We start from the raw sequence: 16,049 nt of genomic DNA on the forward strand, positions 1-16,049 counted from the left end.
GGATATCTGAAGCATCTTCCTACCCAGAAGCCCTGCTCATTAGAGCCATGAAGTTAGGGTTCTGATAGAGCGGGTAGGGGCAAAGGAGCATGGATCGGTTAGTTCATTTTGCTGGGGATGGGCTCTCTTGAATAGGCAAAATGACAGAGTCTCGTTAAGTAAACTCAATCACCACCTCTCTTTCTGGCTCCCAATTGTCCTTCTGCTTTTCCACCGTCACTCAGGCTTCTGACAGAGACACAGATATGGTCCACTTTGTCCACCATTGGGAAACCTGCTGAAAAACGCAATGCAGTCTTTGCTGGAGTGAATGTAGACAAAAAGGGGCAGCGAAGAGTCTGCATGAGATGCAACAAACAACGAATAAATGGTGAAAAATAGAATTTTTTTTATTGTTTTATTACACAGCAATTCCGGAAGGTAAATGTCTTTCAATTGGGTTTATATCTAGTTTAAAACTGAACTTTTGCTCAGCTCAATGTAAGACAACAGAATAACCTTTAGAGTAGAATCGGTTCAATGTTCTGGGTATTGTAATGACGTCTGGAGTGTAGTTAGTCCTATGTTCTAGGTCAGGGTAACACAATAACCTATATATTTTCAATTAGGGTTCCTCCAGAGGTTGCCAGAGGTTTATTAAGAGGTCCTAAATGCCAGGAGGTGAAGCGGGCATTCCAATCATGTGTCCCTTGTGATTGGCTGTATCAGCTATCACATGACTGGAAAGCTCCCAATCATAAGTAGGCTCAATAGAAGTCTATCTAATGATTGACATCTGTCAAATGATCTTATTGGAGAATTTTTATCAAACAGCGGTTGCAGCCACTAATCAGTGTATTCTGAATGTGGAGAGTCTCACTGTCAGAATGTAATGTCCCAGAGGGGAGGATTCCTCCATCAACCTTACTTGTGTAGATGAGGGAATCTGTTCGTTGGCTGAATGAAGAAATCTGTCTGTGACCAGCCCTATTATCTTGGCCATCTCTTTAAAGATCTGTACATCTGTACACTTTCTGGCACCTAGTGCAAGTAGGCATTGGGAGCTTTTCGGTACCTGCCGGTAACTGTAATGGGAGTGCACAGGATGCACGCTCTCAGCACAGAAATTTTTACATTTGGGACACATATATGTGGCCTTTCGACATTAAAGCCAACCTGCCAAGAAGCCGCATATATGCATACAGCTATCGGGAAGAGGTTAAGATGTCGCTGAATGATCTCCCATTTGATGATGCCTGCATAATTCCAGTGCCAATGCCAGCAGCATGACACCAGAGATCTTTTTAGCTGTCTGTGAGAGTGACATTCTTGCAGCTGATCCCTAATGTATGAGGGATTTTTCCCACTGACCGCCAATGAATTGATTTAATAGAACTTCCCTAAGACCTGGAAATAATTTTAAGGGTTCCCCCAGGATGAAAAGGTTGGGAAAGGCAGAAATAACTTCTAGGGTGGAATCAGTCCTATGTACAGCCTCACAGTCACAGAGACTAGAATATGGTTACTCGATACACTTTGCTATTTTGTGACCAAATATCTGACTTAATGGAACTTGTAATAAAAAAAAATCTGAGCCGAACAGAATAAAGACATTATATTTGCAGCTGATAAGAGTGTGGTGATGGCCTTGTCTTCATTTCAAAAAGGGATCAATATGCATCTACTTGTACTGAGATTGTCCAACAAGCTGTAACAGTTTTGTATATCTCAAGCATATCCGATACTTGGTGGAAACTCTTTTCCCCTCTCTGAGAAGCCCATATGTACTTGGTGTTTGCCCTACCAAGGCAAGCAGTGATTGATTGACAGATAAATGACTACAGCCAGTTCCTGCTGAACCAGCCAAATTTCCATGTATGGCCGTCCCTGCTCCATAGAAGTCTATCTAATGATCGACTTCTGTCAAATGATCCTATTGGAGAACTTTTATCGAACAGCGGTTGCAGCCACTAATCTGTGTATTCTGAATGTGGAGAGTCTCGCTGTCAGAATGTAACGTCCCAGAGGGGAGGATTTCGCCATCAACCTTACTTGTGTAGATGGGGGAATCTGTTCATTGGTTGAATGAAGAAATCTGTCTGTGACCAGCCCTATAATCTTGGCCATCTCTTTAAAGATCTGTACATTTGTACACTTTCTGGCACCCAGTGATATTCAAAATCAATTTAATTTCTTGGTGTCTTATGCTGTAATTAACTTTAACTTGAGGACCTGTTCAGCTGGATGGAATGTGGTGCAAGGCGGGGAACACAGGCATCTGACACCCCCCCCAATGTGCAGAATGCAGAAAAGTATTACAGAGGCTGCAGTACTGGAACAGAGGGAGACAGGGGTCAAAGGCTACAAGCAGTTGTAAGTGTAAAACTCTTCTTCTGGAATATTTTTCAGCTTGAAAGGTTGCTTTAAGGCCTTATGAACACTGGGTGTTTAGCCCCTGTGCATGAGATGCCGGCATCTTCGTGAGGCTGGTAAGAACAGTACAGATACAGTGTAAGCCAGAAATTAATGCCGCTCTGTAATCATTTGTACACTGAATGTTTTATTTTTAATGTAAGCCGTATAAGTGCTTGAATTTGAACTGGTATCAGCCTCTTACAGTCCTTTTTCAGCAGGGCTGGAGTGAAGAAGCAGTACAAGGAACCAATCAGTTCATGTATAGACAAGAAGCATGCAGATGGGAGAAAAAAAGCATAATGACATGGGCTCATCCCTGTGCTGCTTCTATTTCACTGCCTTGTCACAGTCTGGGCGTGGGGCCAGGATGACCTGGGCTCACAGGAGGTGGATTGAATGATGCTGGCCATCATCCTGACAGCATCTTGTGGTGACAAAATCAGACAAAATCTGTTTTTATTTTATATTTTAATGGGCTACAAATCTTATATTGTTATTTTTGAATGGAGTTCTTGCTTTACCTTGTTTGACCAAAGCCATAAGAGTAGGTATGACTGCTAATTGGTAGCACTGAGAGGTTTCACTAGCTAGTATTTTAAGTTAAAGAGTTCTTTAAACTAGAAGTTTATGGAAGTTATTGCAAATTACGTTATTTACGCTTTTACAAAGAAATGTGTACAAAGAGAAGGCAAACTATTGTTGTGGGAGTATTATTTGTGTACAACTGTTTACCAACATAGTGACACAACGTGCTGTTCCGCTTTCCACATGAATTTTGAAATCATATTGCGTGTATTTGGGAAGTCAGGGCATTGCGAAATTTACAAGTTTATTTAATAACCTGAAGATAATATCTGAAAGAAAAATGTGTCCGTAGCAACTGGAAATGTTTCTATTGAGAATAAAAATTTGATTGGCTGTTATAAGCAGCATTTTCTCACTCCAGTGTTCAGGGACCACCAACAGCTCATGATTTCCAGATGTCTAGGTGGGCACTGCTGTGTTCAATGACATTTGAAATGATGCACAACTATCATTTTAACCGAGAGCTATGAAGACATCTGGAAAGATTATAGGAAGACCCCAACCCTGAGTGGCTGGGGTGATTGGGGGCACCTCAGCTGGCCAAGGTAAAAATTACTTTGCAGCCGCAGTTATAATTGGTACTTATATTTCTAGACATAGAATTTTATGCAAGTTTAAAAAAAAATGTATGAATTTTATTCGATATTCATATCTATATTCAGTATTTTTTATATTTACACATATTTATGACTTATTATGATAATTATTTATAACTATGTATTATTATTGTTTATAGGAATAATAAGAAGAAGAATAAGCAGAAAAAAAAGAAGAAAAAAATAACAATAATAATAATTATTATTACTACTATTACTTATTTTTATTCCTTTATTATTAGTTTTTAAGCAAAGCCATATTTATATAGTTCACTTTAAGATAGCTCAAGGAATATGCTCTTTTCCTTTTTTGATTATTTTTTTCCACCTTTCATTTTCAGTTTTAGCCCTGATGAAGTGGTTGATGTTAGGCCCCCCAAAACGTGCTGGATACCATACTCAATTAGTATCTGAATAAACTTCATTTTGGACTCAAGCTTTTGTTGGCATAACCCAGGGGTGCCATTTTGACCCCTTGGTGTGTGGAAGTTGCCTATGCACCAAGCAGATGCACTACGGCAGTGATTCTCAACCTGTGGGTCGTGAACCCTTTAGGGGGTCACCTAAGACCATCGGAAAACACATATTTCCGATGGTCTTAGGAACCCAGACACCGCTTCTCTATCCGTCTCCAGGCTGGTCTGCCCACATGCAGATAGTTTCTATGAGATAGTGGTGAGGGCGGCCGGAGGGGCTTAGCAGGATGTTCCGCACTCCCGGTTTGCTGCGAGCCTCTAACACTGAACTAACACCAGCACACTGACTGGCCCGCTCCCTCTTCCCTGTGCGTTATGAGCGGCCAGCCAGGCTGGAGGCTCCTCCCCTGCGAGGGGCGGGTCGGAGGTGCCCTGCTGCCGCCCATTGGCTGCCCTTGCACCTGCTGCGTGTTTCCCCTGGCGGGCAACTGCTCACAACAGCTGGATAGATGTGAGCTGGGCCCCCCTTTGTCTCTGGGGAGGGGGGATCTGGTTACCCGCAGAGCATGTGCCCTACAGCCGCTCACCTCCCACAGAGGCTTCTCCTCACAGTACTTGTACGAGGGCTGGCACCGGGGCACACAGCTCGCTAGAGAGAAGAACACAGCGACCAGCAATCCCAAACTTTCCGGGATCATATAAGGAGCCTCAGGACAGACCACTTGGTGTGGGAGAGGGCTGATATCCCTGGGGGGGAGGGGGGAATACTGGCCATACACACTTCAATTTTACTCTCAGATCCAATTGGCAATCAGATTAACTTCCGTTCCCATCAAATTCCTTCAGTCGATTGACCAGGGTTCAAAATGATCGACTGTTTTGCAATGATTGGCCGCACTGAGATGCTTTTTCCATCAATTGTACCATATTTCCATCAATTTATGTGATTGCATGGTGAGAACAGAGATGTGGTCGATAATCTGAGATTGTATCTTCCAAATATCGATTGAAATCCACTTCCCCGTCCGTGGCTGATCAATTGATTGTGTTATTGGTAGTGGTGCACCGAAATTAAAATTCTGGTGCCGAAAAAAAAACGCTTTCTGATAATCTGATTGTTAGTACTCCGCTGTTGAGGGCTGGTCATGACAGTTCATGCGAAAATATCCAAAGGGACAGGCACAAAAATGTTCTCGTACAATCACAGAAGGAACTATTGAAAATACATCCTGCATATCAGATATTTACATTACGATTCATAATAGTAGCAAAATTACAGTTATGAAGTAGCAACAAAAATTATTTTATGGTTGGGGGTCACCACAACATGAGGAACTGTATTAAAGGCGTTAGGAAGGTTGAGAACCACTGCACTACGGGGACCACACCAACACAACAGTGCTACAAACTGGAACATAAAACAATCATCAATCTTTAGCTCAAGGTTCCCGTGCCATCAATATACCCCTCCCCTCCCCATTGCAGAGATAATGGGTGTCAGCAATATCTGACAGTGCCTTACATCTCTTACCCCCTCCATTCACATTGTATAAGAACTTTCCTGTTCATAGTCTTGATGGCCAGTCTCGCTGACTCCACTCTATCGCTCTTTGGCAGCAGTAATCCCTGGAAACTGGCCTGATTTTAATTTAAAAACACATATATAACTCCAGTCACTAAAATTTCATGTAAGCTTTAACATGATAATATGATTTCAAAAATCATTTTCAATATTTAAAAAATGGAGGTTTCATTAAAATAATTCAGTACCTGGTGATTCTGCCATAAAGGTCTTTGTTCAGGCACTTCCAGGTTTATGGTGACAACAAAGTGATCTTCAAGAACATCCTGCACTTGAGCGTGGTGCTTAGAGACTGTTTAATTGTCCACTCCTCCAGCTTATAGGTATGGCGCTGACATGCCTTGTTGCCCTCTTGGGACTGTGGATATCCCTTCATATACAGCACTACAAAACAATAGAAAGAGGGCACAACAGCCTAGTGCATTACCACAATACACACTTTATTAAATAAAGAATCTGAAGAAGAGAGGCTGCCTCTCAAAACGCCATCTTGGGCATTGAAGGGTCTTTCCTAGCTACAAGTTGAGCGGTGTGGATCTGGCGGCAGTCTTATTTGTATTCTTTGATATGCCTGTTGTTTTCATGCGTTTGGGAGTACATTACATGTTTTTATTTTAAAAAAGTGTATATTGAGATAAAGCACAAGGCTGGTGCACTCTCTCTGTTTTTTAGTGACAACATGCTGCACCTGTCTTCTAACTGTGTTGTCACCTTGTCGCATGGGCTTCCAGTGGAGATCACAAATGACACACATTATACAAACATGGCCCACCATCATAAAAATCCCCATGCCATGTAGACATCACTGGAGTGAATGTAGAGAGGAAGTAGCTGCAGGGAATCAGCAGCACTTAGATGTGACAAAAAAGATGACAGTAGGTATTTAATTTTAAAAAATGGCAAATGTTTATGATACACGGTGCTTTAGGAAACTTAATGTCATTCAGTTAAGGCTTACATCTACTTTAAGGTATGGAGAAAGGGGTTTTTTTTTCAAACAAAAGGATGTAGAATTTTTTAAATTACGCATTTTAGAGACAAACAGAGCTTAGTGGAATTACTCTTCAGGCACAGCGATTCTTCTAAAAGGAAACATACATAGCTGTTTATATAGGCAGAGCACTGTACGATCTTCCGGGAAAGTGCTTATTTTCAGTAAGGACTGAGCACTGCAATCAGATCCTGTAGACAGAGCACCACAAGTACTAGGGAGTTCTAGCATGTAGGGTGTGTACTTCCTGGAAATCAAAGGATTGAGACATACAAGCCTGTTACACAACTGTGCTCTGCCAAGCCAAACATGGAAGTGGCCCTCCCTGTATGTGTATAAGAGGGACGGGCATTCTGCTAAAAAGTACATCCGATTTTTTTATGGGAAAAGCTCTCATCACAGAGCTGCTTAGTCTAAGGAATGACTTTGGCCTGTGCACTATAAACCGTCCAAGATAACACGGAGCAAAGCACTTAGATGATTACTGACTGTGTCAAAGAGGAGCAAGATATAACAAGATATTGTATAATGAGGGCAAAGTCCTTGGCACCTAAGCTGCACACAGATCATAAAAAATTACCACTGCATTCACATTTGTGTTTTAGTGTGGTGCAATGAAAACAATGCTGCTTGCTGTACCTTTAATGCAGTTTTCAGCAAAAAACATTTATAACCCATGTAAAACACACGTAAAGGGCATCTGAAATGCGAATTTATGGTGCGATACTATCAACATTATCCATATTATGGTGTTGCCATGTCAAAGGCCACCCCATCCTTCAGCCACTTGACAGACTCGGAGAAGACCTTAAAACAGGGTTGTCTGAGCCTTCATACATCTTGCCCAGCTACCAACAAGCGCACATAGGTAGGTTCCTCAGCACATGTCAGAGCTAATGGAGTTCACTCTGCATCATTCCAGTGACTTGGACAAACCAGGGGTGTCACCTCTCTTCTTATTTTTATCATAGCCCTCAAACACTTTTTAAGAAAACTCAGGACGAATGCAGATATTTCCAGGATAAAGCTGGCAAACACCAATATAAAGTTGGTTGCATATGCAGATATTCCCATGATAAAGCTGGCAAACACCAATATAAAGTTGGTTGCATATGCAGATGACCCACTTTTTATTAAGCGATACCGACATTACTATCTTTAATCTAGTCGCAGACTTCTCAACATTAACTATCAAAAGTCAGAAGCCCTGGATCGTTAGACTCTTAATACACTCCTGGATTTTTTTGTTCAATCTGTGTGGGCTGAACAAAAAAATCCAAAAGGTTCCTCTATCCATACTATACAGCATCAATGTACAAATCTCCCCTGTCAGTAGCTGTCAGAATACCCAACTAGCGGTTGCATCTGATTTGCATTCAAACATTTTCCATCTAATGCCTTTGATTTTTTTTTAATCGAAAGATGTTGGGCGGGAAGATGTTGACAGTACCACCTATGGAGCAAATTTCGTCAGGTTCATCAGGAACCCTGTGAAATTCACACTTGGTATGGCCAGTCAAACTTTGACCAATTACACCCAAAACAGGGTTAAAACTTTTCCTTCAAATGGGCCCAAGCCACATTACATATCTGGACAATAAGTTGCCACAAAAACTCTCACTACTTTTCTCACCTAAATACATCCCCCTCCTAAAAACAAAAATAAAATAGCTACTTGGACGAGAAAGTGCTTTTCCTGGATAGGGAGATGTAACATAATTAAACAATATATTCCACCTTGGATCCTCTAGTCAATTGCAATTGAGTCTAGTCAATTGCAATTCACCTTCTTCAATCCTTCTTTAAATTCATACAATCATTAAATACGTTTTTCGGTGCTCTAAACAGGCCTGCATTAAACACACCATCCTCCATAGACTAAAAACCTATGGTGAAATGTAACTCCCGGACATTACGCTCTACCAAATAGCATTCCATGCAAGCTCTTGACTGGTGTAGACAAAGCTCTACAAAGCAGCGGATCTCCCCAGAACAATGTGCCTTTTCATTCCAATGAACATACATCCCCCCCCACCCCGGAGCCCAGAGCTCCCATTGCCAGAACTTTGCACACACCCCACCATAGCTTCCAAATGACTCATCTGCAAGGAAGCCTTTACCAACTTCGTATTATTTCCCTCTTCTTGAGCCTTTTTTCTTTTCAGGTTGACATCTAATCAGATGTTCCAAGACCTTGACCTCCCATTGCTTGGGCAAATCATTGGCATAAAAAGCATTTCCAGTGGGCTGGTCAAACACTCTCTCTCCTTCCTTTAAAAAACTGCATATGCAGGAGATTTCCCAAGCCCTGTTTCGATTCCTAAATACATGGGAGAGAGATGTCAAAATAACCTTCTCACCCACTGCCTGAATCAAAATAATAACCCTCTCCTACAAATCTTATGTAAGTAACCCCTCCCTCCCAGACCTCATTCAGAGGTGTGGCTCCTTACTGGGGGTGGGCATGCTCTACATCTTCTGGTCCTGTCCAACCCTCCAGACTTTCTGGAGCCAAGTCCACACCATTAGAAAAAAATGATTTGACTACTCTATGCTAAAGGAACCAGTTTCTTCCTTTTACACCTCAAAGCTTTGCTTCATAAAACAACCAAAAATCAGTATTGATCTTCATGGTCAATGCAGAATGCTTTTGTATCCCCACACCTACATTAAAGCAATGGCTCCACTACACTGAGGATAGTAAAAAAAATAGAGCACCTCATTAGCTTTATTAAAGGTACCAGCTCAAAATTCCAGACCATCTGGCTCTATTTGATAGCCTTCTTCACAAAGAATATAAATGACACTTTGCCAACCCAGTCCCCTGTTCTACAATGCTCACTCTCAGGCTGACTTCCGATATAATCTTCCTATCCTCTTCCCCCTCCCCTATCCTCACCCATGCCCACAAATACCTTCCCACTGCCTTCAATTCAACAGTTGGGGTCCCTGGTTACCCTATCCCCAGGGTGCCCCTCTCCCTGAACCCTCCATCCCATCCTCCTTCTGACTCAATCATAGTCCCCATCCCACTCGATTTGAGAGGACAGCATCTCTCTATCCTTAACCCCAACATCAAACTCTCGCCCACTGTACTAGTTTCCTCCCCTGACCAGGTCCATTAAATGTTCAAATGAAAGCTGAAAAGCTTCCTGAATGCTCACATTGTTCACCTTGATAAAACTAAGCAGCGTATCTTTCCCTCATACAACAAAACAATTGAAACCACATATTAGTAATCTGCAGTGACTATTATGGCCTTGAAAGCCAACTCAGGTGACTCAAGCACATCATCTGACTCTTTAAATGTAGACTGTACACTATGAACAATATGACTGCTGTACACTGTATTACTGTTAGATGCTGCTTTCAAGAATATAGAAGGTATAAAATGTAACTGCACCACAGGAAAAATGAAGAGGTATGAGTGCAGACCTGTAGATGTAAAACCTAACACGATGACATTAAAGTGTTACTAAACCCACAACAGTAAAATCAGTGTGTATATGCAGCAGTAGCGAACTGACCATTCCAGCACTCGGGCATTGCCCGAGGGCCCGGGGTCAGTAGGGAGCCCCATGAGATGCCCATGGTACCTTTCATTGGCTTTTTCATAGGCTTTTTTGGGTGTGGGTGAGGACACAGGGGCCCCATGATCCCCTATTGCCTAGGGGCCCCATAAGTTGTCAGTCCTCCCCTGATATGCAGTAAGCATGCTTGTTATGCTCACTGTGGAACCTAAGGGGTTTAATCCTCTGCATTGTGTACAAAAGGCTTCTTGATCCTTTCTTCTTTGCCCCTCCTCTTGTTGAAATGACCACCTGATACAGACTGAACCTGCAGCCCTTCTGCACATGCTCAGTTTGGTGTGTAATGCTAGAGAGGTTTTTTGTTTTCCTTGGGAGAGTGCATGTGATTAGCACAGGGCCAATCAGCACTATCCAGACAGAGGTCAGGGGATTTCCATCCTCCTAGAGCAGAAAGAAAACTCCTCCTACAAGCGTTAGCTAGTGGTGGGCTGGACACTGATAGAAGTCACAAGACTGCTCTAACTGCTGGCGAGAAAAGGTATTTAGCAGTTTATATTTACAAAAATAATGGCATTTCCATGTTCTGTGTACGGTGGGAGACCAGACAGAGTGAATGCAGGGTCCTGGGTTTAGTAACACTTTAAGTTTGCTACAGTACTGTGTAATTGAAATTTTCCATTACTTGTTTTTTCTTTTCATCCTTTGTATCTCAGTATTGCTGATCTCTTGAAGGGTCTATATAACCAATTTCTGTCTACATGTGAATGCACTCTAGTGATGGTTGAATGGTTTTTCTTAAGGTTGGTTTCCAGATGGTGGCCACAGTGGACCATGCCTGCATAGTGTGTGTTGAGATTTACACTTGCAGGCCAGTTTTTCATATATGGGTTGTGTAACAGTTCCCATAGGAACCAGCAGTTGAATAGGTCCCTGAGAGATTTTCCCGAATTCTGCCCCGCAGTAAGACAGACAATCACAGTCACTCTTTGGCTCAGTAAATAGTCTAGGGGTGTTCTTATTGGTTTTAATTTATAGGGATAATTTGAATACGGATGGAGATGAGTGGGATGCTCCAGAAAGAACTATGTACAAGATGAGGGCAGTACATTTTCTTCTGCAGGACTGTTAGCACAATCCTTGTAGGGGAAAATAAGAAAGTGGCTTAGCTAAAGCAGACAAAGCCACAAACCTCCTTCCTTAAGCAGCATGAGCAGAGTCCCTTTGACACAGAACAAGATGAACTGAGCTCTTCAGGATTCCAGCTGGTATCCCCTTTGCACATACAGCCAACTCTCTTAGCACCAGAGGGGTGGCAACAACCCACAGTCTCTAGGATCTTTCACACCAGTCTGTTCTCATAAATGTCCTCAGATGAATGGATAACTCCTTCCAATGTTCTCCAGACACCGCTACCAGTGACCTCAGACCAGATCCTTAAATGACAGCTCCTCAGTAAGCTTTCAACAACTTTCAGCTTCTAGGCCTCTCAGCTAGCCCAGCTGAGGCCTCATGAACAGCAATCGCATGGCAAGACTGTGCAGAGGGCAGCAGGCCCACCAGGCAGAACTTCTCTCCAGGACAAGACCAGGATGCCCCAGGTCTCAGACTATTTATATCCATTTTCCAGCATCCACCTGTGCAGGGCTCCCAAAGATTGGCTGAGACAGTATAAATATTCATGCTGTGCATTTACATTACTCCACACATATGTTCCAGAACGGTTCTGGAGGTTCTGAATATACAGAGTGAGAGCAATTAAATCTGCAACCCAACACCTAGCCAATCACATGCAGCTGCACTGAGTTTAGTGAGCTAGAGCTAAATTTGCTCAACCCAGAAATTGCAGCCACACTGATTACAGTGAGACAAGCTAAATTTACCTGACAACAAAATCTATCTACTCCTAGCATCTGTCTATGAGGGCACTAAAGTTGCAATGTACCACATCACTCAGTAATATGCTACTGTGCATTGTGGTGTACTGTTTTGGAAAAAAAAGGAGTAGGTGCGTTGTCTGGTCCATTGTGGTGCGTTGGAAGCCCTGCTAACACATCACATCCTGCACGTTTGAATGTCTCCATCAGAGGTCATGCAACAACATAGGTGCACAAATGGGAGACAGGGAAAGGGTAATGTCACCCTGTAAAAGGAAGCACCTAAACCAGGACTTTCAAAGCAGAATCAACAGGTAATGTTTTATTAACCTCCTCGGCGGTATGATTCTTTCCGATTTTTTGTGCTGAAAGCGGTACCATTTTTTTGCATGGAAATATGTAGTTTTTTATTGTAGGCTGTAATTTTTAGGAATAACTCACTGAAATCTGTCCGAACAAGAGTCTAGTAAACATCCCGGGTAGGATAAAATTTGCAACACGAAATCATAAATTATAATTTAATAAATAATCATAAAAAATAATAATATAATAATAATAAATTTAATTCAATAATATAATCAAACCAAAAACACTGAAATTTGAAATACAGAGGCAAATTCGCACATCGCTGAGCAAAGTCGCTAAATCGTTTTCAGTGTCTGATGATGAATTTCCCCACAAATCATTATCACTCAATTCTGCAAGTGGTTCTGATTTACTATCGCTGTTCTCTAGCTGGTCTAAAACCGCTTTTGACCTAAAGGGACGCTTTTTGGACGCCATGGACGTTTCTCAGTTTCCAGGCAGAAAGAACAGTCAAAATGCAGGCAGGGTACAGGACAAATCAGTAGGGACAAAATGTATGTGAAATGCATTGAAACAGCAATGTTTTACTATGTAATAATCATTTTTAAAAAAATGACATTTTTTAAAAATTTCAAATTTGCCGCCGGTTCCGGCGCCCGTACGTCCCGACGTCACAGGGACCGCAACACGGAAGCCGGATGCCGGCATCGGCCGGAGGAGATGGCCAGGGACACTGCAGGGGACACATCGTGGGAGCGAAGGACAAGGTAAGTGCTGCAGAGACTCCATGAGCAACGGCGCATGATAAGCCCGAGTGTAGCTCGGGGTTACTGCTCTTGGTACTCAAATTTTACCCAGAGCTACACTCAGGAATACCGCCAAGGAGGTTAAAAGCAGCAGATTTTATTTGAGATTTTATTGATTAGATTTACATCTATTTTAAAAGGTAGTTTATGCCCGTGTATGTGTGTCGTATATGCATTTAAAAAAATACAGGTAACAAACTCCACCTAACACATTCTAGGCATTTTGTCATCAATGAAATATAATGATTTAAGAGCTGACTTTTGTACAGAACATACTGAACTTTCAGGGAATTTCACAATTGCAAAAGTGAGAATCCATATCCCGTCACATGCCTAAGAACTACGTTATGTATATTTTCCAAGTCTATAGAGAATTCACCTTTATAAAGACATCCTTTGTGGAATGAAATCTTCATGAGAACCAGATGCATAATGAATTACAAGCGGTTCCATGGAAAAAATATATAATTATATTTCAACAAATACATGAATTTTGGAGATGATCAAATCATGATTAGAAGAAAGATGGTACATTAGGGAACAATATTTCAAAACACAGTTATAGTTGATCTTCTGTCCTAGGCTTCCATACGAGGAAGTTACCGAATTACAAGCTCACCGTCTCATTTTGCCAAACATAGGAGCTGAATCTGAAATATGAGCTTGCACAAAAAATGTATCTCAATTTCTCTTTTGCTTTGGTAAAGCTAAAGCGCCCCTTGTTGCAAATGTACAGGAGTTAGGTCCCAGGCAACATGTAGACTTCATGCACACTGAGCGCTTTAATAACGTCGGTAACATTAGCTGTGTAAAGTCGTGTTAAAAGCGTGAGTTTTTCTGTGTTTTTTAGTGTTTTTGTATTAGCATTTAGCAGCATTTTGCCGCATTTTTTCACGTTTGCGTTTTTTTAGTTTTATTTGACGAAAAAAAAAAAATTTCAGGCTCCATGCACACTGGGCGTTTTGATAATGCTGGTAACGTTAGCTGTATAAAGTCACTTTAAAAATGTGAGGGTTTTTTTTTAGCTTTTTTTAGTGTTTTTGCATTAGCGTTTAGCGGTGCTTGCGGTTTTTAGTTTTTTTTTACCAAACAAGAATTTTTTTTTGTCAAAAAAGGTCTAAAAACGCTGGTTTACAGCATTTTTCACCATTAGAGTGTTTTTACAGCTGAAAAACGCCTCTAGAAACTCACTAGCCCTGGGGTTTTTTTCCAGCCAAAAAACGTTGATTACAGTCTGTGTGCATGGACACATAGGATACCATGCTGGGGGGTTTACTGGCTGTAGAAACAAATGTCAAAAGCCAAAAACAGCAGTTGTAAAAACATCAAGTGTGCATTCGGACTCAGGTCTAAAAAAGTACAAAAACGCTGGTGTACCGTGATTTACCGCATTTTTCAGCGTTAGAGCGTTTTTACAGCTAAAATACTCGTCTTGAAACCCACTAGTCCTGGGGTTTTTTTTCCAGCCAAAAGACATTCCAGCCAAAAAACACTGATTACAGCCTATGTGTGCATGGACACATAGGATAACATGCTGGGGGGTTTACTGGCTGTAGAAAAAAAGATCAAAAGCCAAAAACAGCCGCTGTAAAAATGTTCAGTGTGCATGAGGATGTAAAATGAGAAATGTAAAATACTGCAGGCAGGGATGGAAATCTTCACTGTCTTGGCCAGCTACGTGGACCGCTGCTATCTGACACTTCCAGGTATGTCAATGGGCGCTTTGTTTTACCCTACCGACTGCTACGTCACTATGGGACACTACTCAATATTTGTTTTTCCTGGCAGTATTTGGTCCTATTCACACTATGTGTTGTGTTAATGTTATGAGTTGTCATGCATTAAGGCAGCCCATTGAATTAGAATGGGCTGGTGGTGCATCTTAACGCACAAAAATACTGAGCATGATCCTTTACTTTTAAACAAGGGCAGCACAACACAGGATATGACCCCTGAGTCACATATCCGCATTCCTGCGGGCCGCGTTTTTCGCAGGCACGAGAGTCCCTGCACTTCCGAAAATGCAGACCGCACGGGAACCTCGATTCCCAGTACAGTTGCGATTTCCAGTGCGGGTGGCCTGCCATTAGAATTAATGGCACCCGCCCGCGGGTCCACATTCTTCTGTGTGGATGGTGCAGCTGCATGTGTTTTTGTGCAGATCCGCAGCGGCACCATGTGTGAACCTAACCTTAGAGAGTGAATCTAGAGGGGACACAGGTGGCAAAGAAAACTTGCATGATTTAAATGGAGCGTGATTCAACACGGTTTATACCCAACATCGGGTAATTTAAAAAAATCACCCTTGCAGTGGGGCCCTCCAGCACTGCATGGGTTAACTGCACATTAAATTGGGGCAGAAGGCTGGGAGTAAATACTTACCTTGCTTCTTCCTCCAGCATTGTGACCGGTCTCCCATAGCTGCTACTGAATCCAGTCCCACTCCAGCCTCCTCATGGTGCAATACTGGGCTAATCTCCTCATATTGTATGTGATGATGCTATGTATCTGCCCACAAACCAAAGCTTTGGCTGGAGGAAGAAAGGACTGGAGCTGGCTGGATCTACCCGCAGACCCTCCATCTTGTATCATCTCTCACTCCAAATCAGCTCCCCCTTCCCTCTCTGCTGAGTGACACGTGGTCCCTGTGTGCTAGGTTCAGGAGTGCACAGGACACAGTTGGATATCCTTCATGGTTGTAAACCCAATTAGCTGATGCCAGGGTGTCTGGCAAAATCTTGCTCTGAAGCTTTTCGTAAAGCCATAAACCCGGCAGTCACTGGACTTCAAAAGCATTCCAGGATAGCAGTAAAACATATATCCCATGTAAAAACCACTTTTCATAACTTAAAACAGGGAATGCATACAATCGAACAAGCCATATATTCGGATAGCTCAGTTTAATGCGAATAGCCTGATATCTTACACCCCTAGTTAAAGTCTACAGGAGAGCAGGAAGCCATATAGTT

The sequence above is a fragment of the Staurois parvus genome, unplaced genomic scaffold (genome assembly GCF_062004578.1).
Source record: "Staurois parvus isolate SC_StPar_1 unplaced genomic scaffold, SC_StPar_1.0 ptg000232l, whole genome shotgun sequence".
Classification (NCBI taxonomy): Eukaryota; Metazoa; Chordata; class Amphibia; order Anura; family Ranidae; genus Staurois; species Staurois parvus.